The sequence below is a fragment of the Elaeis guineensis genome, chromosome 5 (genome assembly GCF_000442705.2).
Source record: "Elaeis guineensis isolate ETL-2024a chromosome 5, EG11, whole genome shotgun sequence".
Taxonomy (NCBI): Eukaryota; Viridiplantae; Streptophyta; class Magnoliopsida; order Arecales; family Arecaceae; genus Elaeis; species Elaeis guineensis.
Window position 1 is genome coordinate 44368740 of NC_025997.2, and position 20870 is coordinate 44389609.

The following is a 20870-nucleotide window of genomic DNA, read 5'->3' on the forward strand; positions in this document are numbered from 1 at the left end:
ATGGCTTGGTATCGAAATCGGAATGGCCTGGAATTGGAATGGCCACATCCTCCGAAGTGCTTGGTTCATGATCGAAATCGAAATCGTAATCGTAATTGAAATCAGAATCGAAATTGGAATGGAAACTTGAATCCATAGAGGAGAGTAGGGATTGAGTTCTATGTAGATTGGGTCGTTCCTATTCCATCCATCTTAAAATCGGAATCGGAATGAAATTCTTCCTGACCAAACGATTGGAACGGAAGTCACCCATTCCTATTTCGATTCCAAATCCTTACCCCCCCCCAACCAAGCACTTTAATTTTATTTTTAATGAATCATATTATTAAAATATTAAAATATATTCTATTTTACATAAATTATAAACAATTCATATAGAAAATGATAACTAACTTATTTTGCTAAATGAGGGAAGAGTATGTCATTTTAGATTCATTTGTCAAATTTCATAACCTAAATGGTCTTAGTTTATTTTTTTTCATAAATATCTATGAAAAATAAGTTAGATGTATAACCGATGTGTATCTTTATTTATTTCTATGCCTCTTATCTTTTCTCCCAGACACCTCAAACCAATTAGTCTCTATTTCCTTATAAAAAAAGAAATCCATCTTTCATCCACTGATTGAGCTCTTTTTTAAACTTAAAAAATTATAAAAGACCCCTTCAAGTTTGGTCAATTTTCACTTACCACCATCTTATTTAAACAATTTCATTATCTCCGTTAAGCCCATTAAGTATGCTATCTAGTCTCTCTATCCATCTCCATTTACATGAACTCCTGAGATTGCATCATGTGATAGCCATATGATATACTTAGGAATAAAACTTCTCTTGATAACTTTCCAACTAAAATTACTTAACCTCAGTTGGCTCCTTTTGATCTCATCATCATCATAAACCATGGCCTTTTTCGATATATGAAGAAAAAAGAGATGGTGGCTTTGATGGTAGTTCAAAGCATCTTTCTAAGGGCAGTCATGGTGGGAAATTTGGGGAAGGAAGAAGGTGCAACTTCTTCCTCTTAAGGAGAGTGCCACCATCACCTATGGAGGACAGAGGAGATGAGTTGGCATGGGAGGTTTGGGGATATGAAGGAGGGGCTTGGGGGTGATGTTGGTGTCCCATGAGGCCCCAAACCAAAATCCTAGCATGTGTAAATCATCATGATTGTGGCCGTAGTTCTTAAAGTTAGAGATGAATGGGCACATAATACTCTCTCTATTCGCACCATTGTCATGCCTAATCCTTCTCCTTTTTTTTTCCCACTTAGATAGTGGAGCATGAGAGAGAGCCATAAATACAAGAGTAGAGACAGGACATGAGCTATTATAACATTTTAAATTTTGCCACCCTCCTCGACCTGGACTTTAAGTTCAAGCCAATCCTCATCCCATTCTTTGAGCTCACCAAGTCGATATTTCAAGTTAAGCTAGGTAGTCGCACTATAAGAAAAATAGCTTTAGAAAATTGTCAAGAAATAATAGCTAAAAAAACTGTTGCGAAAGTAGTTCTATGACAATAATTTTTTTAATCATTAGCTTAAGTTCAATTTTAAACCATAATTTTAGAGCGACAGTTTTTAATTGTTGCCTTGTAGTATATTATGTAATAACCATGCAATGATTTTCAAATGCCGTTGTATAAAAGTTTATGTTTTAGCAATATATTTTGCTACTGTTGCCTCTATATTTGTCTATATGTAACAATGAGTTATATTTATTGCATAAAATTGGCATTTTTTATGGTGACTAAAATAATCATTGTATGAGGATATAATTTTAAATAGCAATTTTTATAGTCATAGACATAAATGATACTTCTGAACAATAATTTATATAAATATTGTCTTTAGTCATAGTTTATAACAATGACTATAGCAGTTGTTGTATAAAGTAATTCTTTGTAGCAGCAGATAACATAAATATTGTAGAAAATAAGGCTCTTTTGTAATGTAGTTTAGAACCATTACATAAATTTGATGCTTTTAGGCAATGCTTTGTAGAACTATTGATCAAAGCAATGATTTTTATCAACCGTCTCTTGAATCATTGCCTAAATTTTTGGTGTTTAGCAATAGTTTCTTTAAATATTGCCTAAAGTGATAGTATTTAGCAATGGTCCCATTTGCCATTGCATAAAGTGATATTTTTTTGCAACATATAATAGAACTATTGCATAAAGTGATGTTCCTTAAGAGTGGAACGTAGAGCTATGGTTGGGGATGTCTAACCAGGACATCACCATCATAGGATCTTTTCGATATCACTCACATTACACTCGATCACGTATAGATACCGCAAGAGAAAGAAAGAAAAAAATATAAGATAAGAAAAAATAATCAAGTATGTAGATCAGTCCAAAGCTTACCTCCACAGGACATGCAAAGCTTCATTATGAAAAAAGAATAAATACAAAAAAAGATCCTCACACTCTCAACCCTTATACATAATCTCTCTCAACTAGAAGCTACCCTTATAAAGCTCTCACTAGAACCCAAAGAGACTCTACCTAATGGTCTGCTTGAAGCGCCTACTTCTGCTCTCTATCGGTGCCTCCTCTAGAATCTGCTACAGATCTCTCGACTATACCAACTCTCTGCCAAACCACTATATAATCCCCTCTGTTTGCCCATAGAATTTTTAAAGACCTCAAACAGATCTTAGATCGGAGAAAGGACTAATCAGAAGGGAACCTATTTCTCACGGATAACCAGAGTTGCATCTAAAATATTTTCTATAAATCTATATGAATAAGGATCAAATCCTTACCTGTATTGCAGCAAAATTAAAGATCAAATCTTCAAAATCTAGATTCAACCTTCACGTAGGCCTGAAAGTGCAGACCCTCTACTTCGCATGCATGCCAGACAATGCAGGAAAGCGGGATGACCTCTGATCAAAGCATCTTCGCAACCCAACCAAAAGAGGGAGGAGAGGTGCTAGTGTGACGCCTCACACCAGCAAGGGGGATGCCCAAGGAAGGGCCCACGGTAAGGAGGAAGAGGGACAGCAAGCAAGGGGAGACGCCAAGAGAGAAGGTGAGCCCACTTCTCATGCCTCTCTCTCTCTTTCTCTCTTCTCTCAATCTGATTTATTTGCTATGCATCCATAAGTAGAGATCCTCTCTATTTATAGATGACTTCCATGACCCAATAAGTATAGGACTTCTAATTCAAACAAACTTTGAATCAGTCCAATACTCATAAAAGAAGGACTCCTACATGAGAAAGAATTACCATCATATATGGTGCTCATAATGCACCCATTTCCACACCCACATGGGATGCCCACAACCAGCACCATGCCAGGTACTGGTCGGCCAAGGGAGTGAGGGAAATCTTAGTGCAAGTAGGACTCTAAAGATCTCATCCAAAAATGATCCAATTTGAAGCTGGTTTGAAATAATTTCGAAAGACTATCAATCCCAAACTCTTTATAACTTTTGCACCAAGTTTAACTTAAAATTTTGAACCCAATTAAGTCTAATTAATTCAGAACTAATCTAAAATTAATTAGTACTTAAATTCAATCTCTCATAGGCTTCTTAGATCATAGATTAGAAACTGTTCATCCCTAAGATTAAATCTGAACCTCATATGTAGTGCTAGCAGACATAGTCAACTCTTCAATCCCATTTGATCCATAATTTAATTCTCAATCAAGTTAGTTTATATGTTCAATCAAGTCAAATACTTTCAAATTGAATATATAAACATATGCCAAGACTTTTCTACTTTGTCTGACTTGTATGTGTGACTCCATAGGTTCAAACACTAAGCTGGTAGCATAGGAACCGATTCTTGCACTAATCGAGATACCATCTAGCAATGATTTTCGACGTCTAGATAGATCGAATTATGGTAAAAGAATATTTCAAAACCTATGTATATGGTTACCGCATAATTCATCCCTTTGATCTTGAATGCTCTAGGATGATTTAGGTTTAACTGTCAACCCAGAGTGTTTCATCCATATTGTATTTCAACTTTTCAAATCATTTTATGGATTATCCTGATCAAGATTTTACTAAATTGAAATACAGCGATACATCAGCTCTTATAATCCAGAGGGATCAATCCCATCTTATCCACACACAAATTTTGCAAGTACTTGACTGTACCCAGTAGTCTTTCGTCACTGTATTAGAAATTCAGATAGTTCGACACCAAAGCACTGTGAATTACTTACAAATCACTATGATGATCTCAGATCTGAGAGGTAGTTATACCCATACACTTCACGAGCAGCTCTTGACAGCTGAATGCTCAGTAGGTGAGTCATTTGTTTAGTGACGATGTACTCCTACATCTCACCTGTATATCATACCAGTGTCACCACACTCCTTGATTAAAAGGATAACTAACCCATATAGCACACAATGACCTCCACTCGATAAACATCATCGTCCTGTAATGACGTATCATTTGATCGAAAACATGTTCAAGAACTATATGATAAATTCTCTCTTTATCGTTCACTAACATAGTTCTAAGGACTTAATCACAACACAAGTGTTCTACAAAAAAGATGTAATTTTATGATAAAAAATATTAGAATAATTTTTATTTATCAATCAATAATTCATATACAAAGAAAAATTCAATCGTCATATGATTGATTTTAGGATATAATTTTCAACAACTCTCACTTAGACTAAAATCAATCGGGACAGTATCTTATACCCATTTTTCATTTGAAGTCATCGAACTTTTTGATCCTGAGAGTTTTAGTAAAGGGGTCGGCTAGATTCTTCTTTTCGTTGATCTTCTGAAGCTCGACGTCATCTTGATTCACGATCTCTCGTACCAGATGATAGCGACGCAGAATATGTTTGGTGTGCTGGTGTGACTTAATTCTTTCGCTTGAGCTATGGTACTGGAACTGTCACAATACAATAGGACAGAGCCATCAATAGAATGTGTAACTCTTAGCTCGATGATGAATTTTCGCAACCACATCGCCTCCTTTGTAGCATCCGATGCAGCATTGTCTTCCGCTTCGCATACAGAATCGACCACAGTATGTTGTTTGAAACTCTTCCAGCGAACAACTCCTCCATTCAAGGTAAATATGTAGCCTGACACGCTTTTACTATCATCACAATCTGATTGAAAACTGAAATCAGTATATCCCACAAGTTTTAGATTAGTGTCTTTATAGATAAGCTATTGGTCTTTAGTATTTCTCAAATACTTAAGGATTGCCTTCGCAATCTTCCAATGCTTCTCACCCGAATCAGACTTGTACCTACTCACTACCCTTAATGAATAGGCTGCATCCGGCCTCGTATACGTCATGGCGTACATAATAGATTCTACTGTCGAAGTATATGGTATTCTACTCATACGCTTTCTCTTCTCAAGGGTTGTTAAACAATCCTTCTATGACCTATTGGAAGATAGTCTCTCTTAGAATTATCCATGTTGAACTACTATAATATGATACTGATGTACGTGGATTGGGACAATCCAAGCACCCTTCTAGATCATCTCTATAGATCTTCATCCCTAGGATGTAGGATGCTTCTTCTAGGTCTTTCATAGAGAACTATAATGATAACTACAGTTTCACACTCTGCAAAGTCGGAATATTATTTTCTAGTAATAGTACATCATCCACATACAGTACAAAGAAGATGACTATAGAATCGATGGCCTACTTGTAGATGCAAAGCTTTTCTCTATTCCTAATGAAGCCATACATTTTGATCACCTTATCAAAATGCATGTTCCAACTCCTAGACGCCTGTTTAAGTCCATAAATAGACCTATTTAGCTTGTATACTTTCGACTCATCTGTGGATGTGAATCCTTCAGGCTGTATCATATACACTTTTTCTTCTAGCTTTCTATTAAGGAAAGTAGTTTTGACATCTATTTGTCAAATCTCATAATCTAAGTGTGCAATGATAGCAAGCATAATCCAAATAGACTTAAGCATTGTCACAAGAGAGAACATCTCGTCATAGTCAATACCATAATGCTGATGATAATCCTTGACAACTAGACGGGCTTTATAGGTCTCTATCTTTTCATCCATACCTTTTTTTCTCTTGAAAATTCATTTACATCCTATAGGTTTTATTCCTTCGGATGGATCAACTAGTGTCCATACATCATTGATCTCCATGGACTCCATCTCAAACTTCATGGCCTCAAGCCATTTCTAGGAGTCAGACCTTTGCATAGCTTCCATATAGGTGATCGGATCCTCATCGTTCTCATCAAGTTCGATGGAGTCACCGTCCTAGACTAAAAAATCATAGTATTTGTCCGACTGATGTGGTACTCTACCAGATCTCTTTAATGGCACCTCTATTGGCTTCGAATTCGATTCTCCAATCAAATTCAACTCTGTGTGTGTCGGTCGTTCCACCTCTTGAACTTCATCAAGTTTAATTTTACAGACATTAGCTTCTTCACTAAGAAATTTTTTTTCCAAAAAGACTGTCCTACTGCTAACAAACACATTTTGCTCTGCAGCGAGGTAAAAATAATACCCTTTAGTTTTGTTTAGGTATCCTACGAACAAGTATCTATTGAACTTAGGTCCAATCTTATCTGTCTTTAAATGCTTGATATAAGCTGGACACCTCCAGACCCTAAGGTGTCAGAGCACCAACTTATGTCCAGTCCATATCTTATACAGAATTTTATCGATAGACTTGCTCAGTACCTTATTTAGAATGTAGTAGATAGATTCCAGAGCATATCCTCAAAAGAAGATTGGCAGACTCGTAAAGCCTATCATGGATCAGACTATGTTTAATAAGATTCGATTCCTCCTCTCAAACACCTCGTTATGTTGCGGTGTTCCGAGAGGGGTCCATTGAAGAGAATCCCATTCTCTTCTAGATATGTCAAAAAGTCACTGATGAAGTATTCACCTCCTTGGTCTGATCGAAGGGTCTCAATACTTTTTTCAGTTTATTTCTCTACTTCAGCACGGAATCGTTTGAACATTTCAAATAATTTTGACTTATGTTTCATAAGATAGACATACCTATATCTCGATAGGTCATCTATAAACGTAATAAAGTAGTAGTATTCTCCTCTAGCACTTATATTCATAGGTCTACATACATCAGTATGTATTAGACTTAGGACATCGTTGGCTCTTTCATCTTTTTCTTTAAAAGGTGACTTAGTCATCTTATCAAATAGACAGGATTCTTAGGTAGGCAAGGATTTACAATCATCTATCTCAAGGACATGTTCGTTGATCAACCTATCAATCTTACTCTTATTTATATGATCAAGCTTGTAATACCAAAGATAAGATTTACTAACATTATCTAATTTAGGGCGTTTACTGGATGTGTACATTACACTAATAGGCCATGATATTATGTATATGCCATATTTTAACTATCCATGCATAATTGCAGTATCATTCATAATGATATCACAAAAATCATCCTTTATTATAGACATGAAACCAAATTTGACCAAAAGGCCTATTGGGATGACATTCATAAAAAAAAAAAGACAATAATGATAATCATCTAACATAATACTACTGAACTTGAAGATAAGCTGCAAAATTTTCAAGGTCAGAACTGGAACAAGACTTCCATCTCCAACATTCAGGAACCGCTCATCCTCTTGAAACTTTCTACTTACCTATAGTCTCTGTAATGAATTGCATATATTAATCAAATTTTGGATATCCAATACTCAAATAGTAGTATCACAAATAGAGAAATTACAATGAGTTATCATATAAGTACCTTATGAAATAATCATCACTACAACAAAATAGGTTATTAGTGATGAAAATTTTTTATCACTAATAATCTATTTTTATTGCTAATATTTGATCGCAAATAATCACATCGTTGAAAATATTTTATGATGAATAAAATATTTTATCACTAATAATAATTATTTATGATGAATAATTTTCATCGTTAAAAATTTTTATTTTTTTAAAAATAATTTTTGATAAAAAATTTTAGTCGTAAAAAAAATATTTGTGATGAAATATAACATCGCTAATAAGTAAAAAAATAATAGGGATGAAAATATTTTCATCGCTATTAATTTAATTAAAATTTTTTTAAAAATAATTTTTTAAAAAATTTTTAGTGATGAAAAATTTTCATTGCAAATAATATTTTTTACAATAAAATTTTTTTATCACTATTAATTAAAATATTAGTGATAAATTTTTTTTATCACAAATAGGATTATTAGTGATGAAAATATTTTTATCGCTATTAATTTAATAATAATTTTTTTTAAAACTAAATTTAAATAATATTAGCGATGTAAAGGTTACATCATAAGTACAATAATTTGTGATAAAATTTTTTATCATTAATAATTATTTGTGATGATAATATTTTTAATGCAATTAATTTTATATAAAATTTTAATAATTTTAAATTTATTAAAAATATTATTTACGACCAATTTTTCATCATACTAAAATATTTTTGGTGATCAATATTTTGTCAGAAATGATTCTATCACTAATAATTTACATATCTTTTTAAAAAAATAATTTATAAATATATATTTTTAATTTATATTTATAATATTTTTTATAAATTAAAAATAAAAAATAAAAATAAAAAATTTATATAAAAAATTTATAAATAAATTTTATTATTTTATTATATTAAATTAAAATTATAAGAGATTTGAAATAAAAATAAAAAATTACATGAAGAGGCCATCAAGCATCGGCATCTAGAGAATGAACTAGGGAAGGGGAGCGCTCGAAAGAGCTCATACCGACCTGCTACTGCCTCATCAGTTGCATCGTCTACTCCATCTGCGCCATCCACTCCATCATCTGGATCTGGAGCTACTGATATTGGTCGATACGTGCAGCCAACTCATGAGCTCGCTCCTAAGCCCGTTGTCGATCCTCGATAGCCTGCTTTTGCACTTCCATCAGCCAAGCCTCGCAGGTAGAATGGATGTCAGTCTTAGACGAGTGTGAGGATGAGGGAGCAGTGATCTCATACCCTAGACTTCTAACATAACAGGATATCGTACCAAGCACTTGATCACAGATCTCATTATCTATAGGTACGCTCGAGCCCTCAAGACTAGACTAGGATCTCATGTCTGTTATATGGTTATGAAAATTAAAGTTATAGCTATTTTAATTTTATAATAAAAATAAGACCGTGAATGAAAAAATTTTTGAAAAAACTTACAAAGAGCTCCTGGCTCCCCATCGTCCACTCCTCTGACCGTCGCTGGTGGGTCTGCTGGTAGATATCAATCCTATCAGGAAGCTCGCATCTCTCAGCATCTCTCTGCAATTTGAGAGCAATTAATTATTTTTTTAAATAACTAAAGAATTATATATTAATTAAAAATTAAAAATTACTTACCATCTGCTCCATGTGATGAGCGAACGACCTCGAACCCCTACAATGCAGTACGATCTATCTCGCTCGATTCATGATGTTTTGAACATATCTTCTTTTTATAATTATCAGTCAAATTAGTAGATAATAAATTTAATTTAAAAATAAATGATTCAACCATTAAACTCTAAAAATAGAAGTTTGGATGTGTAACCTGATATACTGGATCCTCGTAATGCCGGCATATGACAGTCCAATCATCCATAGTGATGCTGTCATAGGACTGCTGTCGCACTGCCCCCTCCCCATGATCCTGCACCACATGGTACCAATGTTGATGCATGTGATGGCGATAATCCTTGAAATGCAAAAATAAATGAGTGTCCACGGCTTGCCGCACGCGATCCTCCTCAAAATCAATGATGTCAAATACACCTTGCCAATAACAAATATTAGAAGAATACTATACAAATTAAATATTTATAATATAATTTATTTTACCTGTAAGTGGGTGTAGAAAATCTCTCTCTGAGCTGGTAGAATGTGATGCCAATCGAAAAACATCACGAGGGCATAGCTGCAGCATATGATGCCCAGCTCGGTCTGCCATGACTCGCACCATCCCCTAATGGATTTGATGTAGCCAGGTGGTATCTCGATATGGAGATGCTATCCTGAGTGCTTGCCTCTCCAACGCTCTAGAGCAAGGTTCTTCGATGAACCTCGCCCTCGCCTCACTACCAATAAAGACAGGCTTGAAACAATAATAAATAAATCATTAGTATAATAGCTATCCAAATAAAGAAATCAAATTTTATTATATAAAAAGTATAATAATATCACTTGAATCCATCTTACTGGGACCCGCCTCACTGGGACCTGCCAGTGCAGGACTCTCTGGCAATGGAGCCGGTGCGACAATGGAGATCGGTGAAGGCACCTTAGCCTTCGGGGTAGACTATGAATGCGAATGTCGTCGTCTATCTTCTGATGTCATATCTGTAATTTTTGACATATAAATGAATATAATATTAAATAAAAATAATAAAAAATAAATTATATTCTAATAAATAGAATTATATCGCATACCATTATTGTAAGAGAAGATTGAACAAAGAATATAGATCTACTCATCAATATTTGTATCTTCCTCGATGTGTAGATCCTCCTTCGAATCACAATGATCAATATATGTGTTGTCTTCTATCTCATCATCATTTATGAACTGATCGTCGTCTTCTGACTCATCAAGATTAAATACAAAATTAACTTCAACTTTGTTGGATGGTAGATCAGTCCTATTCAAAGGTGCCGTTACAAGTTCTTTATCAACAAAAAGCTCGGCTATGTTTGCTCTTCTTGCTGAAAAGCTTCTTCTTCATGTAAATTTGAATTTTTATCCATCTCTAATTAAGTTGGTGTGTCATATATGTCTCTAGGTATTATTTTTTATACGACATGTCAATTTTTTTGATACTTTAGATCTTTCAAATATATTACTTGTTTTGCTTGAGTTGCTAATATATACGGCTCATTCTGATACCATATTCGTACAAAATTTACACTGATAAAGTATGGATCGATATAAATATCGATCTTTTTATTACTAATATCCCACCATTCACACTGAAACAAGAATATATAATTACTGGATCCAAACTTCAGTTCTATGATATCTACCAGTACACCATAATATTCAATCTCTTCTTCTCCTTCATATCTTATTGTAGCAATCTCACTATTCTGGATCCGTCATTGCATCTCAAGCTTCCTTATGTGAAATTTTGTTCCTCCAATGATACAGGATGCGTAGTGATTAATCTTTTGATTGGAACCACATGCTAAATCGTACAACTCATCGATCGTACCTACTTCTTTATTGAAATACTTATGTTTCATCTACACCATAACATAAAAAATTATGTTGGTTCAAATAATATTATTTATAATTAAATAAATAATATATTATTAATGTAACTTACAAGATCACCAAACTATTTTGCAAATTTCCTCCTATATCGATCATTAGCATCCGTATTATTTTCTCTACATAGTATATTCTTATGCTCACTGTAACAAGTTATGATTTTTAATTTTACATCGACATAAAAAAATTACTTAAAATATTAAATAGTATGCTAAGATGATACTTACTCAATGAAATCTTTAATTTTTTCATAATTATTTAGAATGTAAAAGTATACTTTAGATAGCTCGTTCACGTTCATAAATTCATATTTTCTTGCACCAATAGGTCAAATCGTTTGTTTAAATATAGACAACGTCGGTTCATTGTCACCCCATTCACAATCTGCATTACAATCTGTATGATTGAATTTTATTTCGATATCATCAAGATACATCGAGCAAAATGTGACACATTCTGTAGCTACATATGTTTCCGCTATAGACCATTCTGGCCGTACTTTATTACGCACATATTTTTTTAGGATACATAAGAATCTGTAAATAAAAATAAATTTAAATTTTAAAAATATATTTACATCTTATAATTGATATAACAAAGTGCGTATAATTTCTTTACCTTTCAATAGGATACATCCATCGATAATATATCGGTCTGGCCAAAAAAGCTTTCTTTGGAAGATGAACAGCCAGATGCACCATAACATTAAAAAATAATAGTAGAAAATTTTTTTCTAACTTACAAAGAATGAGTATAATATCCTTCTCAGATCTCTCAACTAAGTTAATCTTTAATTTTCGGCAATACAATTTTCGAAAGAGCACTCCCAACTCAATCAATGCAGTTGGAACATCACCACTTAAATAGTCATGTATGACCACAGAAAGCAAACGTTGCATCATCACATGGGAGTCATGATTTTTTATGCCAGAGATATTACCGTCGTTGTTCCCAACACACTGTGATACATTTGAAGCGTATACATCAGAAAACTTTATGATTTTGAATCATCCACAGAAAAATTTTTTTCTCACCAAATAGTGAATAACATACAGGTGGCATAAAAAATCTATCACCTCGATGAACTAAATGCAACTCTGATCGGATTCTTATTTTCTATAAATCAAGATGAACTTTTGTACCATCTTTTATTTTTTCTGAGATGTTCAATATAGTACCAATGATATCATCATAAATATTCTTCTCAATGTACATTACATTTAGATTATGACGAAGTAGTAGCTGCTTCTAATATAGTAGTTCGAAAAAGATGCTTCGCTTCATCCAATTCAGCTCAGCTTCAGTACGCTTCCGCTTGCGAGTACCTGATATTTTTTCAAATTGGACATTTTCAATGACTTCAAGTTGTTCTAAAATTTTTACTTCACTTAACTCTTTAGGTGACAGATGCCGGTGGGACTTACTATTAAAATATTGATTATAATGGGTCTTTCAAGAATGATTACCAAAGAGAAACCGTCGATGACCCATGAAGCATATTTTTTGTCCATACTTTAAATGTAAGGAGGATGCATCCTTATTGCATATTGGACATGCCAGATATCCTTTGATGCTCTATCCAGATAAGTTTCTATATGCAAAAAAATTATTTATGGTCCATAAAATCGAATCATGCAACTTAAAATTATTTCGACTCACAGAATCATATATCTGTACCCCATTTTCTCATAGCTCCTTCAGATCATCGATTAAAGGTCATAGATATACATTAATTTCATTACCTGATACTTTCAGACCCGAAGTCAATAGTGACATAAAAATAAATGATTCTTTTATGTACTTCTAAGGTGATACATTATATACAATTAGCATCACAGGCCATATACTGTAAGAGATACTCAGATTGCCAAAGAGATTAAATCTATCTGTCGCTAGACCAAGCCGGATATTGCGCGGGTCACTTGCAAAGTGCGGATACTTTACATCGAAGTCTTTCCATACTAAAGAGTCGGTGGGATGGCTAAGTATGTTCTCCTTCAAAATCTGCTACTTATAATGCTATCTCATTTCTTCAGCTGTCTTTGTGGACATATACAACTTTTGAAGTTTTGAAATAAATAAAAAATATCTCAAAATTTTTTGAGATATCTTCTTTACTTTTCTATTATCGATTTTGTATTTAGGCTCACCGTATTTCAGACATTCAGTTGTCTGTTCGTTATTCTTATAAAATAATATATAATTATTTTTGCAGGTATGTATAGGAATATAGCTAAGTCTCAATTTTCGCATATATATTTTTGCTTCAGAATATGATTTTGAAAGTCTCTCTCCATCAGAAAGAGCTGCTTTAATCAATATTAAATTTTGATCAAATGACTTCTGACTCCATCGGTTCACAGTTTTAATATGAAGCAATTTTATCAAAAACTCTAATTTGGAGAATTTTGTACAATTTGGATAGAGTGGCTCTCGTGCATCCCTTACAAGCTTTGCAAACTATTCAGAAGTTTCTTCTACTTCAAGCCGGATATTGTGTTCATGATCAGAATTACTTTCAGATACAGTAGTACTTATGTGTATATTTGAACAAGCATTCTGATGTAAATCATCTAATAGTTCTCCTATACTATTATATTCGACAGGTCCAGCAGCATCACTATCATTTTCAATATCGTCATCGTCGTGCATCACTTCATTCGGATCATCCTCTTCATGCTATATCCAACAAGTATACTTCTTATCCATATCATAATGTAGTAGATGCTCCTCAATAAGTATTATGTGATGATATACCATATTGACACATCTCTTGCATAGATACTTTATCTGACTAGCACTGTCAGCCTTATGCCGTGCAAACTCAATAAAATCTCAAACTTCTTTTCAATATTTAGATAAAAAAATACCTCTAATATTCATCTAACTTTTATTGATATTCATCTAACAACAAATAGAAAATCATTAACAATAAAAAAAAAGTTCAATGGTATTTATCTGAACTGGATCCCGATCTGAATTTCAAATTGAATCACGATCCAAATTTCGGCCAAAATTTCGATCCGAATTCGGACACAGATCATTTTATACAAAACAACACATATTGAAAAATATAGACTAAACAGTAACACAAAAAATCTCCTTCTACCAATTTAATAAAGCAAAAATGCATGATCCTATCCATTTCAAATCATTACTAACAGGTGTAGTCCTATCTCTTTCAGAAAAATAATAATCTTATTATTATTATTAGTAGATATTTCATCTCATTATTATAAAAATTTTGACAGCATCTCTCCATGGTTCTCCAAGTATACGATGTGAATATGGTGCCTACGCACTCTATCCATCATATACCCAGAGAATAGTGGACAAATAACTACTGAATACCATATAATGAAATAAAATATCAATTATTAACAATAATAAGATTATTACTTTTCTAAAAAATCCGAATATGAGACATCCAAGAGTCGATCTCGATGAAGATCGACTCTTGAACGAGAATTTATGGCTTAATGCAATTTAACTACCATCTTTAAACATACATTCGAAGATAGATTTCTAATTTATCAAAAAAGAGTAACTCTACATTGAAATTTTTTCATCAAAAATTTCAATAGAGTTTTCTCTAAAATAAAAATATTTTTTATATTTAATTATAATAAACAAAAGCATGCAAAACAGCACATAAATCAATTAAATTGTAATAAGTAATAGCAATGTACATTGTGTTAGTAGAACAAAAAATAATTAATCAAATAATTAAATAATTTCAATGGTAACATTAAAAAATTTATGCAACAAATATAATTAATCAAATAATTAAATAATTTTATTAATCAAATAATTTTCTTCTTTTTTTTCCTTTTTTTTCATTTTTTTCCACCCTCCTTTCTCTCTTCCCTTCCTCCCTGGTCCCATCTCCGTCGGTCGACACCCTCCCCAGCCCTGTCTCCCTCGACCGTCGATCATCCCCTCCTCGGCCCCATCTCCATCGACTGACACCCTCCCTGGCCCCATCTCCCCTGGCCATCGACCATCCCCCTCTCCGGCCCCATCTCCGCCGGTCAACACCCTCCCTAGCCTCGTCTCCCCCGACTGTCGGCCACCCCCTCCCCGACCTCATCTCTATCGATCGACACCCTCCCCCGGCCAACCCGGCCCCGTCTCCCCTGACCGTTGGCCGCCCCCTCTCCGGCCCCATCTCCGTCGACCGACACCATCCCCGGCCCCATCTCCCTCGACCGCCGGTCACCCCCTCCCCGACCCCATCTCCGCCGACCGACACCCTCCCCAGCCCCATCTCCGTCACCGTCGGCCGCCCCCTCCCCGATCCCATCTTCTTTTTTTTTTTTTTTCTCCTTTTTTCCTTTCTTTTTTTCCTTTTTTTCCTTTTTTTTTCTTTTTCCCCCCTCCTTTCTCTCTTCCCTTCCTCTCTCCCTGCCGCCGCCCCATCCTCACCGCCGCCCCGCCGCCCCATCCTCACCGCCGCCCCCTCCCCAGCCCCATCTCCCCAGCCCCATCTCCCCCCGCCGCTAGCTGCCTCCTCCCCGGCTCCGTTTCTGTTGGTCGACACCCTCCTTGACCCCATCTCCGTCGCCGTTAGCCGCCCTCTCCTCGGCCCCATCTCCCACCGGCCACATCCCGCCCCCCACCCCATCCCCCCCACTCCGACCCCAGACTCCCTCCCTATCAGCTCCATCTCCGTCGTCGTCGGTCGACCCCTATCCGGCCCCTCGATGGCCCAATCAACACAAAAAAAAGGGATGGTTGAAATCCTTACCTCTGGTGGATGGCGGGCGGCATAGATGGTGGACGACAGTGGTGGAGAGCTGCTCGCCGATGGGAAGCGATGGAGGAGAGAGGGAGAGACATAGGGAAAGCAGAGAGGGGGAGGGGGGAAAATGGGTTTCGTGTGAAACGGGAGGGGGGAGAAGAAAGATTTCATACGAAGAGACGTGGATGTGACGTGAACTATTAGCGATAAAAATTTTTATCGCTAATAAGGTCATTAGCGACGGAAACTAAATTTTCATTGCTAATAATTCAAAAAAAAATTCTTCGATAAAAAAATTTTCTCATAAAAAAAATTATTTACAATGAAAAAAGATTTTTATCGTTAATAAACTTATTAGTGATGAAAAAATTTTTTGTTGCTAATAATTCCCATAAAAAAATTATTTTCTCTCTAAAAAAATTTTTCCATCAAAAAAAATTATTTACGATGAAAATAGTTTTATCATTAATAAAATTATTAGTGACGAAAAAAAGATTTTCGTTGCTAATAATTTTTGTGAAAAAAATTGCCCTAATTTTTCAAAAAATTTATAACAAAAATGAAATATTTTGTCATTAATTATCTTATTAGCAACAAAAAATAATTTTTATCACTAATTATTTGCCATGAAAAAAATTGATCATTAATAATGCCTGTAGCAATGAAAACTAAAATTTCATCATCAATAATTCTACCAAAATAATAAAAAATTACTGACTAAAAAACTTTTTCCTCTTAAGAAACTTCATAAAAAAATTATTTATGAAAAAAACTAAATTTTATTTTAAATTTTTCTCACTAAAAAAATTTTCTATCCACAAAATTTAACAACAAAAAATGACATTAAAAAAATATTCATGATGAAAAATAAAATATTAATAAAATAATTATATAAATAATTAATTTATAATTTTTTTAAAAAATTATGTATATAAAAAAATTACGTACGCAAAAAAAATTTTAAATCATATACCGTCGGATGAGAATCATTTTTCTGCTGATACATTGCAGATGTTAACTAACAATTAAACATAATTTATAATTAAAAAATCTAACTAATTAGATTTACTTTTTTGATGGCGACATTGTCATGAGTTAATCAAAAAGATTGAATGGATATCTGAACTCAAATTTAATCTTCGAGCAGCTAAGACCCTTGAGATCCGACTTAAAAGAACATAATAGAAAGGATAATACCTGCTCAAGAATATGTCAATCTTAGAATAAATATTGAACTAGATAACAATAACAAGAGTTCAGCTAGTTAGAGAGTATCTACAACAAACAATCATCATATACCAATTAAGACCATGAATGCACTCTTGAAAAATAATATTGAAGGACTCAGCAAAAACTTTTCACATACAGTTTAGAAGTAAATGATACAATTTAGTCTATCGAACAGTTGATAAAATTTTATTCTTTATATAGTTGGAAGTTGACATTTTCTCTGAATCAAATTTTTTACGTTTAATTTTTTAAGGCGGTTTGCTCCTGGATCTTATAGATAGTTGATTCAATTGTGGGTGAAGAATTTTGTTGCATCATCCAATAAAGTCCGGATACTGGGATAATGATTCTTTTTCAGTGTCAGAAGTTATTTTTTTAAATTTATGATTTTTTAATTATTAACAATAAAATTATTTTATCATAAATAATGAAGTATTTATGACATTTCTAGCATTTCATCACCAAAAATCTGTAATTTTTATATTTTTTTATTTTTTTAAAAATATTAGTGATAAAAATTTAATTTTTATTATAAATAATTATTAATTTTTAAATTTTTTATTTTTTTTAAATATTAATGATAAAATTTTTTTATCGTAAATAATTAAGATCCAGTATCATATTTTAACATATAAAGATCAAGTATCACGTGAATAATCTTTTTATGGATCATATTTTAATATATAAATAATTAAATAATCTATAATTTTTGAATTTTTAAATTTTTTATTTTATTTCATGTATTAGCGATGAAAATTTTTTATCATAAATAATTAAGTATTGATGATGAAAATCTATTTTCAATCATAAATACTCAATTATTTATAATGTAATATTATCATCATAAATAATCTATAATTTTTAGTTTTTTTAATTTTTTTATTTTTTTAAAATATTAGTGATAAAAATTTTTCATCGTAAATAGTAGAGTATTGGCGACGGAAAGCAGCTTTTCATTGCAAATACTCTACTATTTATGATAAAAAATATTTCATCGCAAATAATCTGTAGTTTTTAAATTTTTTATTTTTTTCATGTATTAGCGATGAAAAATTTTTATCATAAATAATTAAGTATTTACAATAAAAATATATTTTCTATTGCAAATACTCAAATTATTTATGGTGTAATATTTTCATCATCAATAATTTATAATTTTTAAATTTTTTTATTTTTTTAAATATTAGTGACAAAAATTTTTCATCGTAAATAATAACTATTTATGATAAAAAATTACTTTTCATCATCAATATTCAAGTATTTATGATGTAATATTTTATCATAAATAATCAATAATTTTTAAATTTTTAAAATTTTTTATATATTTTTAAATATTAGCGATAAAATTTTTTTATCATAAATAATAACTATTTATAATAAAAAATTACTTTTCATCATCAATACTCAAGTATCTGTGATGTAATATTTTTATCATAAATAATCTATAATTTTTAAATTTTTTATTATTTTATATATTGGTGATGAAAAATTTTTATCATAAATAATATGGTATTTATGATGGAAGTTTAGTTTTCATCACCAATGCTTCATTATTTATGACGTAACCATTTCGTCATAAATAATTTGTAATTTTTAAATTTTTTAAATTTTTTTATTTTTTAAATATTAGTGACAAAAGATTTTTATCATAAATAATATATATTTATGATGAAAAATATTTTTTTATCGTAAATACTTATCTTATTTATGATGAAACTATTTTCATCATGAATATTTGCAAATTTAAAATTAAAATAAATATCTTAATATTTATGATGAAAATAATTATCGTAAATAATAGGTTTATGATGAATTTTTTTTCATCATAAATATGAAGCTATTTATGATGAAAAATATTTTTTATCATAAATATTTTATTATTAGTGATAAATTTATTTTTTTTTATTGTAAATAATCATATTGATGATGAAAATATTTCCTTCATAAATAAATTCATTATAAAAACTCTTTTTTTTTGTAGTGCATTTACTTTTTTCTCTTGTTCTTAGGCCTGTTCGGGTCAAGGGTGGCTATGTAAGCAGGACAATTTCTCTTCTAATGACTCAGCTTCTTATAGAAGAAGTATTCTGTCTGGCTCTTGTCGACTTTCGATGATTTGCTCTTCTTAAGATCGATGGTATGGGATTTCTGCACCTTTTTCTTTCCTCTCTTAGAGGATCGACGTCCTGCAGATGAACATCCCAGTAAATTTATCAGCTCTTTCTGGAGCTGATGGTTCTTCTCAAAAGTCTGCAGTAATCCTAGCAAGTCATGGTAGTTTATTGTAAGCTTTGTTATTCTGCAATGACTGAGAAATGGTAGGTAGAATTTCGGTAGCGAGTTGAGAATTGCATCCTTGCCTAACTGTTCATACAACGAAAAGTTAAGTTTGCTAAGACGTTCAATCTGCTCAATCATGTATAGTACATGATCGGTGACTGAAACCTCCTCTCGCATACGAATATTGAATACTATGCAGGAGGTTTTGTGTCTCTCCGTATCCTCAGGGATGCTAAAGGACTCATTCAATATTTGAATGATCTCCTCTGACTGCGCATCCTCAAACTTATGGCTAAGTTCGTCGTTTATAGCTGCTTTTATTACACAATGCACAGTCGTTCGATCATTGAGCTACTTCATTAAGTATCTCTCGTGGCACGAGAAGTGTTGGTAGCAGGTTCTTCAGATGCCTCATCCGTAAGGATGTATAGAATCCTCTCGTACTCCAAGATGATCTTCAACTTTCGATACCAACTATCGAAGTTGGATCCGATGAGCTTGTCACTGTCCAACGATGTATGGAGGAAAGTATGTTGACCATTAGCTAAAAAGAAAAATATAAGCCTATTTATATATAAATTATTTTTTAATTCTGAAGATATGGACTTCAGTCTAAAAGTTCTTTCCCTATTTTTACAAATTGGTAACCTCTACCTCCAACTTGAAAAATTACATTAATTCCTTAACAGATATTAGAATCCACACAGACTGCATTCGGGCCCAAGTGCAGCTCGGCCAACCCTAGTGCATCCATGGGTAGGTTCATATCCAATTGTTTCTCCAAATAACTTCTAGCAATTAGGTTTTGCCTTAGGTTTTCTTTTAGCAGGCATGTGGCGCCTCCACTGAAAATTCTGGTTAGGTCCAACCATTAACATGACAACACCAAGTGTATCCAACAAATGGATATCTAGATCCGAGTGTGGCTCGACCAATCTGAGCATTGATCTGAAGGTACAATAGGATGGTCATATGATGGATGATAATTTTAATACGTAATAGACACTAAACGTGTGGCACCTCCGATGCCTATTTGAAATATTGGACTCATTATTACGCACCTTAATGGAAGGCTATGAATAAGTTATCCCATAATTGTATCATTTTATGAACCTAATAATTTAGAAGATTTGATTTAATTGACCTAAGAATAAGAGAAGAAGTTGACCTGCAAGCTGTAAATCTTTCCACTGATTTTATCAAGTCCTATAGAGGATTAGACACAAACTGATCTAAAGACACCTAAATCAGTCACACTTATTAACCTTGATGACATGAGTTTGTATGAATCGACTAGTGACCTAAATAAAATATAATCTATAATGTTGGCCAGGTAAGTGAGATCAGTAGGAGGGATGTACCATT